Source organism: Rhipicephalus sanguineus, chromosome 6 (assembly GCF_013339695.2).
Source record: "Rhipicephalus sanguineus isolate Rsan-2018 chromosome 6, BIME_Rsan_1.4, whole genome shotgun sequence".
NCBI lineage: Eukaryota > Metazoa > Arthropoda > Arachnida > Ixodida > Ixodidae > Rhipicephalus > Rhipicephalus sanguineus.
Window position 1 is genome coordinate 41,986,281 of NC_051181.1, and position 15,709 is coordinate 42,001,989.

The following is a 15,709-nucleotide window of genomic DNA, read 5'->3' on the forward strand; positions in this document are numbered from 1 at the left end:
CGTGTCAATCCCGGCTATGCCAATAGTGGCGTACAGGATGTCTGCATTCCTTGCTTATTTTTCAGGAAGGTGCATGATATATACGGCTCAAGCATTTCTTAGTATCATTTCCGGATTTCCGGTCTGGGATAATAGCTGGGCTTGTATGTGCATTGATTATGATTAAAGTGCACGCCGCCCAATCTGCTGCAGACTTTCTTGTTTGCTCCTGCCTGGTTTGAGTATGCACGAACAACGAGGTCGAAGCCTGCGTCCGGACCGTGCTGCGAAAAACACGTTTCCACATTCATCTGTAACAGCTCTATCGGATAATTGCAGCTTTCGCTTTCGCGCTCCTATATATACGTCCAAGCCATCAAAGCCGCTTGCCTTTGGCCAATTTGCGTACTTAGCCCCCAGGTCACACCTTAAACAGCAGGTTACCGATGGGGGCTAACCTTCCGACCCGGAAGAGAGACTTGTCAGAAGACCAGGAGCCCAGGAGAGCACACACGTTCCATTTGCAAATGCTTTCTGCTAAGGCTCTAAGCCCTTCCCGGCAGTTCGCGACGGGCGTCATCATTCTCCGGGAGTTGTGAAACGGACGGCCGTGCGAGATCCTCCGCGTCCGGCATTCTTGAGCAGCAGGGTTCTTACTAGGCATAAACAACAGACACTGACGCAGGTGCCACCCGTCCTCTGTGGCAATGTCCAATGAGAATCAGAAAAGAAACGTCCCGCATCGGCGGTGGTCTTGGTAACGGATCCGGACGCGGTCTCCCGCTGCGCCTACACCGCTGACGTGATGGCCTGCCTCCGTGCGTGCGCGAGTGAGTCGACCGATCGAGGCGAACGGTACGCGTCGTGGCTCTGTTGCTGGAATACGCGTGGTTCTTCGCTAGCGAGCGTACAGACGTGTCGCAATGCCATCGTCAGCCGCCGGTATCTCGACGGGGAGGCGTGCCGCTCCATCCAATTAAGTTGCCATCACGAAGCGATCGCCAACTGAAGCAAACAACGGAGGACAGCATCGCAGGTTTCGCGTGGCCGAGTGTTCGCATTGACGAGGGAGATAGGTGCAACGGCGGGGCAAGCGAAGTGCCAGCACCCTTGCATATAAGCTGGGAGTTCCAACTTTGTGTGCACCGCTCCAAATATACCCTCCGTATAGCCAGGACCTGCTCGTGAATTATTGCACGGTGTTTAACGAGATCTCTTGACCTTTTCTTTATATGCGAAAATGGAGCAATATAACGCATAGCTCTGACGTATATGAACCTTGATACGCTTTTATCACATCTCTCTCCGTATACTTACTAACTGAGCTTTTTGTTGAAATATTCTTATTTAACTACATTGCCACATCTATTTGTTTGCATTTACTGTACCTTTCTTGTGTGACGCAATGTCCGTACTGATGTGCATGTGTCGCATCAGTATATATTTGCTGATTCAAGTTGTTTTTGAAATGTTCTCGTGTAAGTATATTCGTGCAATTTCCGCTATGCGTTTACTGTATCTTTCTTTATCTGTACCTAATAAATGTTTGTAACCCACTCCTGTCTAAGGACCTAAATCCAGGTCAGCAGTAATGCAATAAATAAATAAAAAATAGTTTTAATAGGTGTCGTTTTCACAAAAGAAGTTTCTCCTTACGAAATATTTCACATGGCAGCACTAAAAAAACTTGCACTAGCCCTGTCTGAAGAAAGTTCCCAAACAGATAGCCAGAGTTCCAGCATGTGCCCCGTGATTTCTGCTCGTTGTAAGCGTTGGGACTTGCTGATGGGTAGCCAGAAACATTAAGCACGTTGCTGATACAGGGTGATCAAAATTAAGTTTTATGGTTTTCTTGAGATTCACCACTAGGGGATTAGGTTGAAATAGGGGCGTAGGCAGCAATTTTTTTCGGGCGGGGGGGGGGGGGGGTGCACCTCCTTAATTCGAAGTGGGGGCCGGACAGGCAGATGTGGTCGAGTGTCATTTTGTGCTTTGTGTGCCATGGCAAAAAAAATCTCGGGGTGGGGGGGGGGGGGAGGTAGGTGTGCCACTCCCTTGCTACGCCACTGCGTTGAAGACCACCTTTACAAAACGTTATGCATCCAGAGGAACACAGCGGGAGATGATAATTATCGCCGTGAACAGACGCTGCGTCACCCTTCAGACGGGGTAACGCAGTAAGTGGGTGTGCTTATTATTTAAACGTTAGAGGCACACGTGCCTGTACACCGCTGCACTTGGCAGAACTGCTTTTGCATGACCGTGATACCCTAGATACCCTGTTGCAAAGTTTACACGCGGTCCACATAATTACGCACGCGAGACAACGAGAATCCACTCACTCTCATGTGACGCGCAGTCATACCGTAATACTCGCCAGCCGCTGTTGAACGGGTGACCGCTATCATCCTTTCATATTGAAAGGGTTTGCAGCGCAAGCACGGTAGTGCTGAAGGAAAAAATTAAAAGCATTTCCTTCAGCACTCTTTCCTTCGACCCTCTTTGCTTTCCGTTCCTCGCTTTTAAGCCTTTCCTTCAGCACTACCGTGCTTGCGCTGCAAACCCTTTCAATGTGCATGTGCATCAATGTGCAACTAGCACAAATAGCCGTTCTTCAACGCTACCATCCTTGCCTGTGCCTTAGACCCGTTTTCAGATTAAGCGCCGCGCGCCACTGCCGCGGCGTTTATCTTCTATGTTATCTATCTTATTCTCTTACATTCCGTCTAATCTTGCGTAAGCAGTCATAGAAATTGGGCATTTGCGGGCTTCTCGGTGCATCAAGTGACACACAAGTCTTGCGTGTATGGCCCAAAAGATTTCGCCTAAAAATGTAGAGCTCTTGGCGAATGTGGAATAGGTGCAGAACGGAATAATTCTCCGTTGTACCAGCCCAGATTTTAAGTACACTATCTTCGGTACATGAATTTATTTTGCTTTGAACAGTTATAGTGATTTCAAGAAGAAATTGTAATGGTCAGGTATGACTAAACAGGAGCACTGATTTATTCGACATGTCGACAAACTTTTATAAGATTCTGTTAATCAACGAAAATGGCCCATCCCGTAGCGTGCCCCTGATTGCTAGTTTTGTTCGCCCAGGAATGCACTAAAATCAAAGCGCTATTTTGCCTTCTCTCATGAGTACGCAGTCACCGTAAAACTTCTAATTGCCATGACATCGATTACACGAATCGAGGGCATTCGGGCGATGGCATGATTAAATTCCGCTTCATGATTTCTGCAAGTAAATTTTAATTGGGGGGGGGGGGGGCGAGATGAAACAAGTTTTACACACACACTATAATTTTTACACGCACACAACAACGCGAACAGAGCAAGAAAAGTCCAACGTGCGAATAAAAAAATTCTGGAGGCGACCCTAATTCCTGCCTTAAAGGGACACTAAAGAGAAACAATGAATTGGTTTAGATTGATAAAGTGTGCTCGGAGAACTCGTGTGTAGTTTATTTCACCACCATAGGTTTATTATTAGAGGAGAAAACCAAGTTCAAAGTTTCATTTTTATATTTCGCGCCGAACTTTGTAGTTCGTGTCGTAAAAGGTTTCAAAGAGCATTTAACGTATTTTGGCGCCACTGGCTCGACGAAATTTCCAGAGACTCGTTATGTCAAGTCTCTGGCCCCCTCAGAGGACAATGTACTTCGATTTAACCGATTAGGAACTTCGTAGGCCCAAGAAGGCGCCGTCAAAAATATGTGACGTCATGGCAAATTGTGCGGGAATTCCAAAATGGCGTCGCCACCTGTATTTTCTTTTTGCGCGTTTTCTCGCTTATTAAGAGTCTTCTAGCAGCAAGCGTGGTGTTTTTGGTATCGTGAAAGACTACTTTACTAATGCGAGAAAAATCGTTTTGCTCTTTAGTGTCCCTTTAAAAGTTTGTTAGTGGAACTCGCACCCCGGCGTTCGCGTGCCCTTGCGTATTCCTTAGCTTAACTTCGTAATTCGCGAACTGCCGAAGCGGATCTCGGAGGCCACGTAGATAGAAGCGCGATATTGGGATCTGCTCCGCAAGGTGCCGCAACACTTCCAGATACAGGGAAGAAAACCGTCTGCTCTTTCAATGAACTCCTTCAATTAAACTTCGTTAATTGTATTCACAGTTAATAGGCACTCATCATGAACAAGCTTATGCGCCGATATCACATGTATGCGATATCACTTTTAACTTGAACCAATGCCATTATTCCTCACCGGTTGTATTTTTTAAGACGCACTTTCTGAATACTCCGAAAATTGGAAGTGCTCGACCGCAAGTGCGTGGCAGAGAAACAAGCGTGTACTTCGTTTCTCGTGGCACTTAAAAAAATAGATTGTTCTGTTTTACGTCCCCCATTACAAGAGTCGGCTATGAGGGATGCCTACGAGGGCTGCTGAATAATTAAAATCACCCCGTGTTCCTTACCGTTCCTCAAAGCAATGGACGCGAGAGTTTTTGCATGCGACCTCCTCCATTGGAATGCAAGCACAATGGCCGGGTATCGAACCAGAAACCACGTGCCCAGCAACTAAGCGTCGTATATCTACTGTAAACCACTCTGAGCAAGGCTCGATGGGTGCCTACGTTCCTGCAGCCCAGAGTCCTGTTTTGAGGAGTTTGAGGAGTTCTGGTAGGCATATTTATTACGCCTTAAAACTTGAAGCTCACGATGGCCGGCGTTAATGAGATTTTTTTTTTCAGGGTGGTTGCATGCCGCGAGCCGTAAACAACTGACAACACAAACAAAATGAGCGAGTTATACGTGTACGAGCAGGGTTGCTCCATGCACAAAGAAGGGACCGGTGTAACCGCCCATGCATCGAACTTCGCGATGCGAGATGGCGACGTGAACGTACACTGGTTTAGCGCGTTCGTAGAACCAGCTTGGTGCAAGTCTCTCTGCCCAGCATTGAAGGACGAGGAGCGACGCCACAAGAAAGCCACCAATTCCCTTCGATTCTTATGGGACACACTTTCATGCCTTGGAAGAGAGCCTGGTTATTCATTATTTTGCGTGTTATTCGTTTAATTGAACCATCATCTCAGTTTTCACAAGAAATTTGCCAGTAACAAACGTCGCTTCTTCGGCTTATACAATGAGCACCAATAGATATTTTCACTACAACCGATGGCGTCTTGTAAAGGATTTCAAAGGAAGTTCGTCTGTGTAATCACCAGAAGGAGTGGGGACAACAATTTTCGTGAGGGCAACAAAGTGTTTCCCCTGCTAATTACTGTGTTGTAATGGCTGAAACAAGCGACAGCATAAAAAATATGGGCAATCATATGTCAAGTAGCACCAGCATGGCTTATACGTGTATGCCTGTACATAAAGGTGTGTACATATTTGCCGAACAAGTGACTTAAAGCTTCGTTTACGAAACGCTGCATTTTAGGAAGGTACTCGTCGTTGGTAGAGACTATCTGAAAATTGTAAAGTAATGCTCAATTTCAAACCACTGCGGCAAGCCCGTTATCAGCGGCGTATCTTTTAATTGTAATGATAAGCGAGCTCGTGGCGGCGGTATCAGTTCAACCGATCTCGTGTAATGGTGAATCCGTCGTGCCTGTAGTTAATATATGCAAAGCTACAAATTACAGAAATCATACAATAACCGAAATATTTGGGTAAATTGCATTAAACGGGGTTCATATGGGCACGCACCGCTCCAGTGAACCCGCGGAGATCCCAACATGAACACGGCCAGCCTCGTTCGCACGAGATCTCGCACGAGCGATCAGCGCGGCTCGTTCGCCCACTTCCCCGGCCATATGCGCACCACGCCGGTCGCTCACCTGGGGCGCCTTGGCCTACTAAAAATAAACATGATTACTGCCGGGCTATGTCTCGCATATATAATGCGGAAATAGCTTCGACACTAAGAAGACAATGTAAAAAAAGAAAACTCAATTGGAGAAGGCCAAGAAGATCGCGTGGCGCACATTGCCACTTTGCTTCCCTTGTGGTAAAACTGGCCCACTTAAAAATTCAAAGGAACAAAGTCAAATGAAGTGTTTTCATCTAAGCTAGGAAATGATCACTGTGTCGAAGTCAACTAGCGGGGATGCGGCTGCAAGATGTAATGGGCGTCTTTCATGAGCTGGGTCACTGCCCTGTGTTGAACAATAGGCGATGCGCGGACCATACCACATGGACGTTTCGGATGTCTGTAACGTGGAGGATAGAGGACGAAACGAGTCGTACTTACGGCCACGGTCGAAACCGAAACCAGGAGAACGTTGTATGATGTCCATCCACCCTCTAACGCTACCCAAATAACGCTACCCAGATAACGCTACCCAAATGCGTTATCAAAAAATGGCATTGACGGACCACGTTCCGGAACCGCACTTACGCACGTGCGCAGCGTGGAAGTCATTGCGGAAATTGCGCTCACCAAAGCGCGCACGATTGTGCTCACAACAAGGACCTGCCGAGACTCTTCCGGTGGTCGGACGACGTTGTAGAGACGCGATTCGGCCTTATTGCGTGTTTATTGTCTGCACGTGGCCTCAACTGCCCCGAAAGCCAAACCGCCGTGTGCCAGACTGCTCTCTTCCGCGTAATCTGTCTGAGCATCCACCTTACCCCAGACAGATCGCGACCTCTGTGTGAGCTCCATGCCATCAATGTGGCTTAGAGACAATTGATAGCTGTTAGCCTCTTAGTCTGTCTGTAGCGAGCCCTCGTAGAGACATAGTATTTTGCCGAGAATGGAATTTTGCCGAGACATAGTATTTTGCCGAGAAAAAAAGAAGACGTCCGCAGACTTTAATTTTAAAATAATGTCAGAATGAAAGGTGACGTACTCCTTAGTTCTCAGAGGAGCAACTCTATGGACAAGTTGGCTGTACATGCTTAAGACTAACAGCGCGCAAAGTACAAGCCATACGTCTGTCATGTTTGTTACTCTCCTTCGTCCTCGTGTCCGCGCTGTTAGTCTTAAGTCCTTACTTCTCATTTTTTAAAGGGGAGCAGAAACGGCAAGTACAATCATGACTTTGAAAATATGTGAGCATTCCTGAGGACATATTATTGCTCGATGAAGCAAAATAACGCTAAAGGAGATTCTCGGCGCGGACACGTGAATCAGCCCAAGACTCACCAAACTATTAAGGAAAGCAGCGATAGTGTACAGACACCGTGCGCTTATATTATTGTACGTTTACGCAAAACAATAAAATGACTCATTACAACGATTTCTATCAGAACCATGATTGGATGGATATACTTAAAATTACTGTAATCGATGACCCGCCCAGAAATGTCGCATTTATTTCGTGCTGCATGTTTTCTGAAGAAAAGACGACCAAGCCGATTTCAGCACAAAATAAATGCTTTCGTTAGTTATTTGAGACGGCCTGCAACATAGAATTGACATGTTAGCGATTAAACCAGCAATTAAAAAGTTGTGAAATTGAAAATATGCCAATAATTGTTACTCATTGATGGAAAAATTATGGCTGTAAGTACATACAGCTACCGCTAGTATGCAGCTGCATGATTTTTCTAAAGCTAGTGTTTTTTTTTCCCCTAAATCTTGGTCCAAGTTAGGTGGGCCACCCTGTATAACCCAGGAATAATTGAATTACACGCAGAAACTAGTATGCACAAGAGATCTGAGCCCAAATTCACAAAAGCACCTTGCGCTTGTATTGCGTGTAAGAGAAAATATTAGCCAATCAACGTGTCATAACCGAAGGCGACCAGCCGATGAAAACATGTTGTTACGAATGAAACGCTTTGTGAATTAAGCCTTTGAATTCCAGCAAATAAGACAAGTTCTCCTCCTTTCAACCAAAAACATCTCGCAAAATAATTTAATCCCGTTTCTGAAATGAAGAATTAGGCATTTAAAAGCGCTGTAAGACTTTCGCAGCTCTGAACACGGCATATCACGTTTCCTGCGTACCGCCTCGGGACTCTTTAGGAGTTTACCCGACGGTGCAAACCAGGCGAAATTTTTACCTGTACAAATGTACAAATGAGTGACTTGAAAGTCGCAGGAAAGTTTCTTAGAACATTCCTATATTTACGAACGCTTTATTCCCCACCATTGTGACAAGAGTAAAAGCTTTCTTCTTTTTTTTCTTTGTTCACTCATGTCTCTTTCTTTTTTACCAATCCAATGCTATATTCCCTGTCCGGCCCCATTCCAGATATGATCCCAATTGCCTCTTTTTTTCACTTTATACTTTTGACAATCAAATAAATTTTCCCGTCTTCGCACTCTGGAAGTTATGCTAAGAACAGAACCGTCTCTATTCAGTGGTGTCGCATATGCGGGTAAAACTGGCGTCATACGCTACAGCTAGCGCAATCTGGCTGCAGCGATTCCTAGTGACGCGTTCTTCCATTTCTTGCGCATTTTTGTTTTTTCGTTCTTAGAGGCATTGATCACCAGGGCAGGACGCTGGCCTATCCGGTAGTGACTTCCTTGCACGAGGCATCGAACTCTTCCCAGCCTGCCATTGTTCAGATGCTCAATTACCTAGCAGTGTCCTTTACGTAACAGTCAGTGGGAGTCTACTATCACCCTTCGTGGACACATCGCCGAGTGCCGGAGAAACAGATGAAGCGAACGCGATGCCCGCCATAAACGACCGGAAAGAAAAGTAAAAGAAACTCCCGGCACCATCAAAACACACCTGCCTCCTCCCCACTAGCAAGTTGGCAATGTAGAAAAGGAAAATACGAAAGGATCGGAGAGACAAGAACGAGTCGCGCGCCGAGCGAGTGTAACGACGGCCGCTCAAACAGAGAGGAAGAAGAAGAGGTCGCGCGGCCTTGCCCCCTTCCCTCCTCCCCGCCAATTTCTTCCTCCTCGCCCGCGGTGGTACTTCTCCGTTACACGACCTCCCTCGCTTTTTTACCTTCCGAAGTCGCTCGCCGTCGTCTTCGCGTAGCGCGCACCATTCAATGCCGGGCCTGCGGGCATCGCCGACGCGTCTTCGCTAAACGCGTCCTCCGACGCCTCTCCTATACCTTTACCCGCCCAACACCAGCCCAAAGGCGCCGTTCCAAGTATTGCATTGAACTGCAGTAGACGCTCACGCATTGTGTTGCCTCCATCGTACCTGGGAAGTGTAGTCACCACGGCTCCGCATACCACGCAGCGCACTGCGTAGCCGAAGAAGGTACCGCAGTCATCGCGGCAGGACTTCATTCGATCCGGCCCCCACGCCGCGACCCGGAAAAGCCCGAATCGAGAAGAAGCAACGTTTCTTTTTTTCTTCGTCAACGCAGAAGCACGATTAGATGCCGTGGATTGCGCGGTAAATATCGAAGACCACGTCGGCTGAACCTCGACGGACGACGCTGCCGTAACATCTGCATAAGTGCTCATAAGTGTTCTTGGCGGTGGTAAGGAGTGCATTCCAGCCTTAGCATCACTGACTGGCTACTTACAGCGAGGTCCTACTTCAAGCTCCTGGGGGACCAGCTCATCGTCACAGCTGCGAGGGAAGATATTAAAAACGGGCGTCGTTCAACAGGTGAGAAATATAGACGAATTCAACAGTAACTCGCAATGCTTCTGTCAAGCATGTAGACGTTTTTTCCATTGTGATCAAAGGTGTGCATGATCCAGCGCGGTATGTTTTTAGATATTCTGTAATAATCTGTATGTCGCGATAACCAACACTAACAATTCGTTTCTGTGTAGCACCAATGAGTTCTCTATTCTAATGGCGAAAAAGCGAGGCGCGTGTTTCAGTTAGAGGTACAATCCAATCTAGCGAAAAGCTGCACAATGTGGTTTGCCTGAAGCAGCACTTTGCAGAATGCAATGTAGTGACCCCCAAACGAGAGTCATCCGGCATATATTTTAGTACGTCAACGCGAGCCGCTATGAGGACGTTGCTGCGGTTTCTAAGAGAAACAGGAATGAACAACACGTTGTGACAGCTCAGTGGCTACGTTCATGTGTTACTTTTAGACAGCGCTATTGTCGGGACATTGTAGCGTAGTTACAAACTCTCTCCTCCTCCTTAATTCTATCGCACCCCCTTTCCCCTTTCCTAGCACGGGGTAGCCAACCGAAGCTTTTTCCTGGTTAACCTCCCTGTCTTTCCTCTACATTTCTCTCTCTCTCTCATTCAAAAGTCCTTAGTATAGTGATGACGAAGAGCGGCACTGGGGCTGGGGCTCGGCTAGCGCGAGGACAGATAACTACGAATAAGAACAGCCTACCCAACGATTCTCGTCACTACAGTATACTGAAAGCGAACTTACAGGGGTGGTCACAAGTTCGCAGGCCACGCTGCTATAGGGCTACATAGGATAAAACGGCCTGCGAACTTTTGACCACCCCTGTACAAGTGCTATCGTAATATTTTCTAGAAAGCGACATAGGGCGAACGCCTTAAGTGCGACATATAGTCGATGGACCAGGCATGTTAACTATTATCGGTGTATTTTTTTTTTTCATTTCTCCCGACTGCCGCCCTTCACTGGCTATGCCTTTCTGCAGCTGAGTACAGGATTGCTCTATTTGATTTACTGTAGCAGCGGCCGCAATCATATGCAGGCAGTGCACTCACAGCACTCGATTACCAACCAGCGGATCTATGCCCAAAAAGCTGCATATGAATTGAGTCAGCTTACAGACTTGTATTACAAGGCAGATACTTCTTAATCACCCGGGTGTTTGAAGCGTTGCTATACTCATCAATAAGAAAACATCATGCCGCGCGGATAGGAGAAAGACGCGTGATAGAGAATATTCATCATACGGGAAGTATTCTCGTTTGCAGAGCAATTAAAGCAGTCGGATAGGAGGGCAGGCATCAGTTCGAGAGCAAAACAGTGGCCAAACAAGCCAGGTACGGACAGGAACTGCTCTCAAGACGCAATAATGCAAATTCAATTCATTGTGTTTCTCGGTGACTGCTAACTGCAATCTCGTTCGACACTCTTTTTCGGTGTAAGGTGGTCCCCGGACTTCCAGACAACCAGAATGCTGGGCTCCCTGCACGCCTCTTTGAGAAAAGAGTTGGTAGTACACAAGATATTTTATCGTAGGGCAATGCTCTCTATGCAAACTGAAAATTAGCAGACAATGCGAAAGAAAAAGCAACTACTGACATAGATGTTCACGGCATGATTTTAAATGTTAGAGGAAGGAGTTAACAGGCAAAACAGGCAGATGCAAGACACGTGTCGAAATGTTAAGCGAATACATTATGATGCGATTAATTAAATTAATTACAACTAACCAGCTGAAATCACTTTCCAACATACCAATGGCGTGCCTACTAGGCAAGACCAGAAGACACAGACCACGCGACTGCGCAGTACGCTGCCTCCGGGTTCAGCCTGCTTTGCGGTGCCACTGTCTTTACGACCAGTTAGCCGAATCAATTGGGCCGATCGTCGAGTTAGCGCAGTACTGAACCAGTCCAGTTTACTTTGGAACGAACCAATGGAGAAGATGCGCGAAAATCACGGAAAGAATGAGTAGAAAGGTTGACTTCATTCAGAAAACTATCACGTTGATGAACGTAGATATTCATTGCGATCAGAGTATTGTATGCCGCTTGTTGCTCGGCTTCGCGATTCAGTAAACAGCAGATATTACAATTCGCACGTGTTAAGGGGCAGTACAGATGGGGCTACATATGGGCCGATTCCTTGTGTGAGTTAGTACTGTAATATGCGCGAGCTATTTACAACACAGCATAGCAACCACTAAAACGGTGGAAGGTTTGCTACGAAAAATCAGTTTAAAAAAATGAAGTTTATATAGCTGCGTGAGGATTCCTCCTTCGCAGCCGGCGTCACGCAGCGATACAGGTATTGCCAACGATTACTTGTCAATGATGAAGTGAAGGCTTGCCAACGATATAATATACGTTGTTTATAAAATCCTGCAGTATTAACGCGACATTCAGTCCTGTTTGTCTGCCTTCTTTTTTTTACTCCGTTAAGGATATTTATTTATTTATTTATTTATTTATTTATTTATTTATTTATTTATTTATTTATTTATTTATGCACCCTCAAACCCAGAGGGTGTTAAAGAGGGGGTGGACACAATATGAACACCGCAAGAATAATAATAACAACTGTGAAGGAAACACAACAAATAACAATAGTTAAAAAAGAAAGGAAAATCAAGAAAAGGACAACGAAAAACAATAGTGTGCAGTTACACCATAAAGTGTTCCGAAACTGGACTTCAACAGCCCTTGGTCCTTAGTGGTAGAATGGAGGGGGGAAGGTGGTTCAAGTCTCTGCTTGTCTTTGGAAGAAAAGGTATACGTTTGCTGATGCACGAATGCCGCTTCTTTATAGTCCGCCACGGTGGATCAATGGTTACGGTGCTGGTCCGCTGATCGGAAGGTCGCGGGTTCGGCCGCGGCGATCGCATTTCGGTGGAGGCGAAATAGTAGAAGCCCGTGTAATGTGCGATGTCAATGCACGTTAAAGAACACCAGGTGGTCAAACTTTCCGGAGCCCTCGACTACGGCGTCCCTCATAATCGTATCGTGGTTTTCGGACGTAAAACTCCAGATATTATTGCTCGAGCTGCTTCCTTATATATAAATACAGATAGGCGATGCTCCGCCCTCTCCACTGATATCATTCCTGGTGCCGTGGTTTGTACGCGAGTTGACGATGGCTTATCTCTCATTGTGACGTGTATGTTAAGAAGGATAAATATTGAAATTGAGGAACCTTTCAAGAAGCAATGTATTATAGGTTTCAAAGAGAGCATTCACACAAATAGGACGCGGAATAATAGTCGCGAAGAAAAAAGTGACAGTCCCTTTAGCTGGCGTTACAGAAAGAACAGGTGAAAGTTTATGCTTTCACGATGCACTCACTAAATTACTGACAGTTGGTACCATTTGTGTTTGCGCTGGCGACGCCGGACGCTGGGTACTTCGCCTATAAGGCTTTCGTCTTAATGACTGAAAGATTTTAATTACATAGAGTTAAGAACAGGAGCGTAACGAAAAGCGCTATTTCAACCCAAATTTCGGCACTGTGTTCAAAGCAGTATTAGCGCTTCCAAATTGAATTGTCTGTCGTTGCAGTTCGTACTGTTTTTCGGTAACGTGTGTAGAAAAGCACACTAGAATACTGTAGACAAACTACTCTCTCCACTAGCTTTATCAAACGTACAATAACGCGCATTGGTTTGTTTTACTCGTATACATGCGGTGTCCTTGACACCGCTCTCACCACTGCGCGTCGTCCTTAAGTATGTGGGTTAGTGCCGCAAGTATTTCTGCCTCTGCAGCCTTTGTTGTCGCTATCGCTGTTGCAGTGGCGGTTGGCTGTTTCTTCTGCGCCAGGAAAATTTTCTGCGCCAAAAACTCGCCGTGCTCCTAGCCGCGGCAGCCGCATTTCGATGGAGGTATTTTTTTTGTGCACTTTAAAGAACCCCAGCTAGTACTAATTTTCGGAGCCCTCCACTACGTCGTGCCTCATAATGATATCCTGGTTTTGGTGCGTAAAACCCCAGTAATTACTATGATTATTGGGCCCTCGTGCTTACGGTGTGCGGCGTTTATGTTGTCGCGAGAGTAGAATGAACTGAAACGCACGTGAGTTTTAATGACCAACGCTCGACCTGTGTATAAGGTAACAGCTCGAAGCTTTGAGCAAGTGCTAGTACTACTAGCACGCTACCGAAGGTCCCGTTTCCGGTTGTCTGTTCCGCAAGTATCCAAGCAAAATCGAGGTATAGTTTGAATAGCTTTGTGCCCCAGTCGTTGTATGTGTCACTTCTACCCCTTGTCCGGCGTCTTTTTTCACTGGTTTTTGCCTCAGCAGCTTTGTGCTTGCCCACTGCTTTACGAAGACAACTATTGTGCAAGAGACGAAGAGTAGCCGGCGCCACGCATTCGCGCGAACCTCTCTCTAAGCGTATTTTAAAAGAAAAAGACGATTCATTTTCTCTCTCTTCCTCTGTTTCCATCTCCCTCTCTTGCTCTTACGTTTCTTTTTTTTTTTGCTCTAAGTACGCATCTTCTAATTTTCTAATGACTAGCCTGTCAAGCTGAGTGTCCGTGTCTTGCCATTCTTATTTAATTTTATTATATTCGCGTAAAATTGAAAACCGACAGTAAACGAAGGCTATTAGAAGCTACACCAGCACCTCTATTAAGCGACAACGGCGGACTTACTCGCCAGCAAGATATATTTCTGAATAAGGTTATGGCCAATGCAGCGTACACACCACATGTACTTGACAAATGGATTAGGCCCAGACAAGCAATTGCAAACACTTCTCCTCGATGCCCACATTGTCAAGAAATATGCAGAGCAGATTTACACCACCTCATTTGGATTTGCTCAGCTTTCTCGCGAGGAAGAACACGCATCCAACACTTGCCACACGACGACATAAGCGCTTTAAGAAGCGTACTACAGTCGAATGATGAAGCACAAAAGCACTTGCGAACTATGCTAGTATAAGTGGCCTGTTTCGAGTGGTGTAGAAGAGGTCGACGATCTCGCGCGAGAGCGACTCCATTGAACTTATACCGAAAACGGATTCGCACCAAGTCATGTTAATTTATTGTGCATATGCTGTTTACCGAACAATCCCTTCCCCACCTATTCCCAAACTGCGGCCGAGCGCCTTCCTCTCCTGCGAAATAAAGGTTCAATTCATTCATTCATTCATTCATTCATTCATTCATTCATTCATTCATTCATTCATTCATTCGCATCGATCTATTTGTAATTATCCGCCTCGCAAAGGGTCAACCGTATCAAACGCAGCGGGTGCGTCGCTTTTTCACAGCGAACGCTGCAGTAGATAAAGGAAAGAAAAAAAAGAAAAAAAACTAGAAAATGGGGCCCTTGGTGGATAGGAATTTGTTAACGACGAACCCAACTGAGATCCAGTACGTCGGTGAAATGTATTTGATGCACTTTCTGCACATTAACCCATCCTGTGAGCTCAGCTCAGCGCAATGGATCAGGGCCCTGCATTCACAGCGAACTTCTTGCCCTAGAATAGTTACAAGAGCAGACTCCAGCGGAACCTCAGAGAGGACTTATCATAAACGAAAATATCCAGCAAATGGCAAAGAAAAACCACTTGCAAAGTAGTTGTGAAGTTTGTTTCAATGATCAGACTTGAAATACAAATTGAAGATTAGGGATAAAGTGCTGTATCTATCCACTCTTATAACTGGGCGGAAAGCTTAAGATACCGATAACTTCTGGTGCTCCGATAGCTGGTAGTACGGAGGAATATTATGAAGTTTCTAGCAAAATAATCAAAATAGGAAAGCACAAGGACAGATGAGACGCTGAAAACCAGCGTCCTTAGCAGCCGCCTCCTTTCTTTCGTAATGTTCTTTTTCTCTGGAAGCCCCCTTAACATTGCTAATGCGGGGCCCACTATACTAACTTTCTGCTTTAAGTAGTAGTACGCTTACTCTCATCGTTCCTTTTCAGTAGTGCAGAATGCAGTCAACCTGCGATGAGCAGCAACGACGAAGGTTATTCTGTATGATTTGCTTAAACGTTAATTTCACATTTCTAACTCGCTGGTACGTACTGCTTAGTAAAAGCTCTTGGATTATGAATACTTGTTACGGATAAATCAAACGCAGGTGGAGACAGGATGTGATTTCTGGTAGTGGACAAATGTCTCGGCATGCATAGTTGCCAGAGAACGTTTGCTCCGTCAACATTCCTCGTCCGACAATGTGACGGTGTTCCTTATGATGTTGATTACGATTTGCCTGATCATATTAAGGGAA

The 15,709-nt window shown here is 45.9% G+C and overlaps 1 protein-coding gene across 1 annotated transcript in view; it reads left to right on the forward strand.

Moving 5' to 3' along the window:
• Positions 1-8,815: 8,815 nt before the first annotated feature.
• LOC119395730 (salivary glue protein Sgs-3) overlaps positions 8,816-15,709 on the forward strand; it is a 73,742-nt gene continuing 66,848 nt past the window's right edge. The window contains exon 1 of the mRNA XM_049416760.1: positions 8,816-9,475. The gene's annotated coding sequence lies outside the window, so the exon portion shown is untranslated. The remainder of the gene's footprint in view (positions 9,476-15,709) is intronic.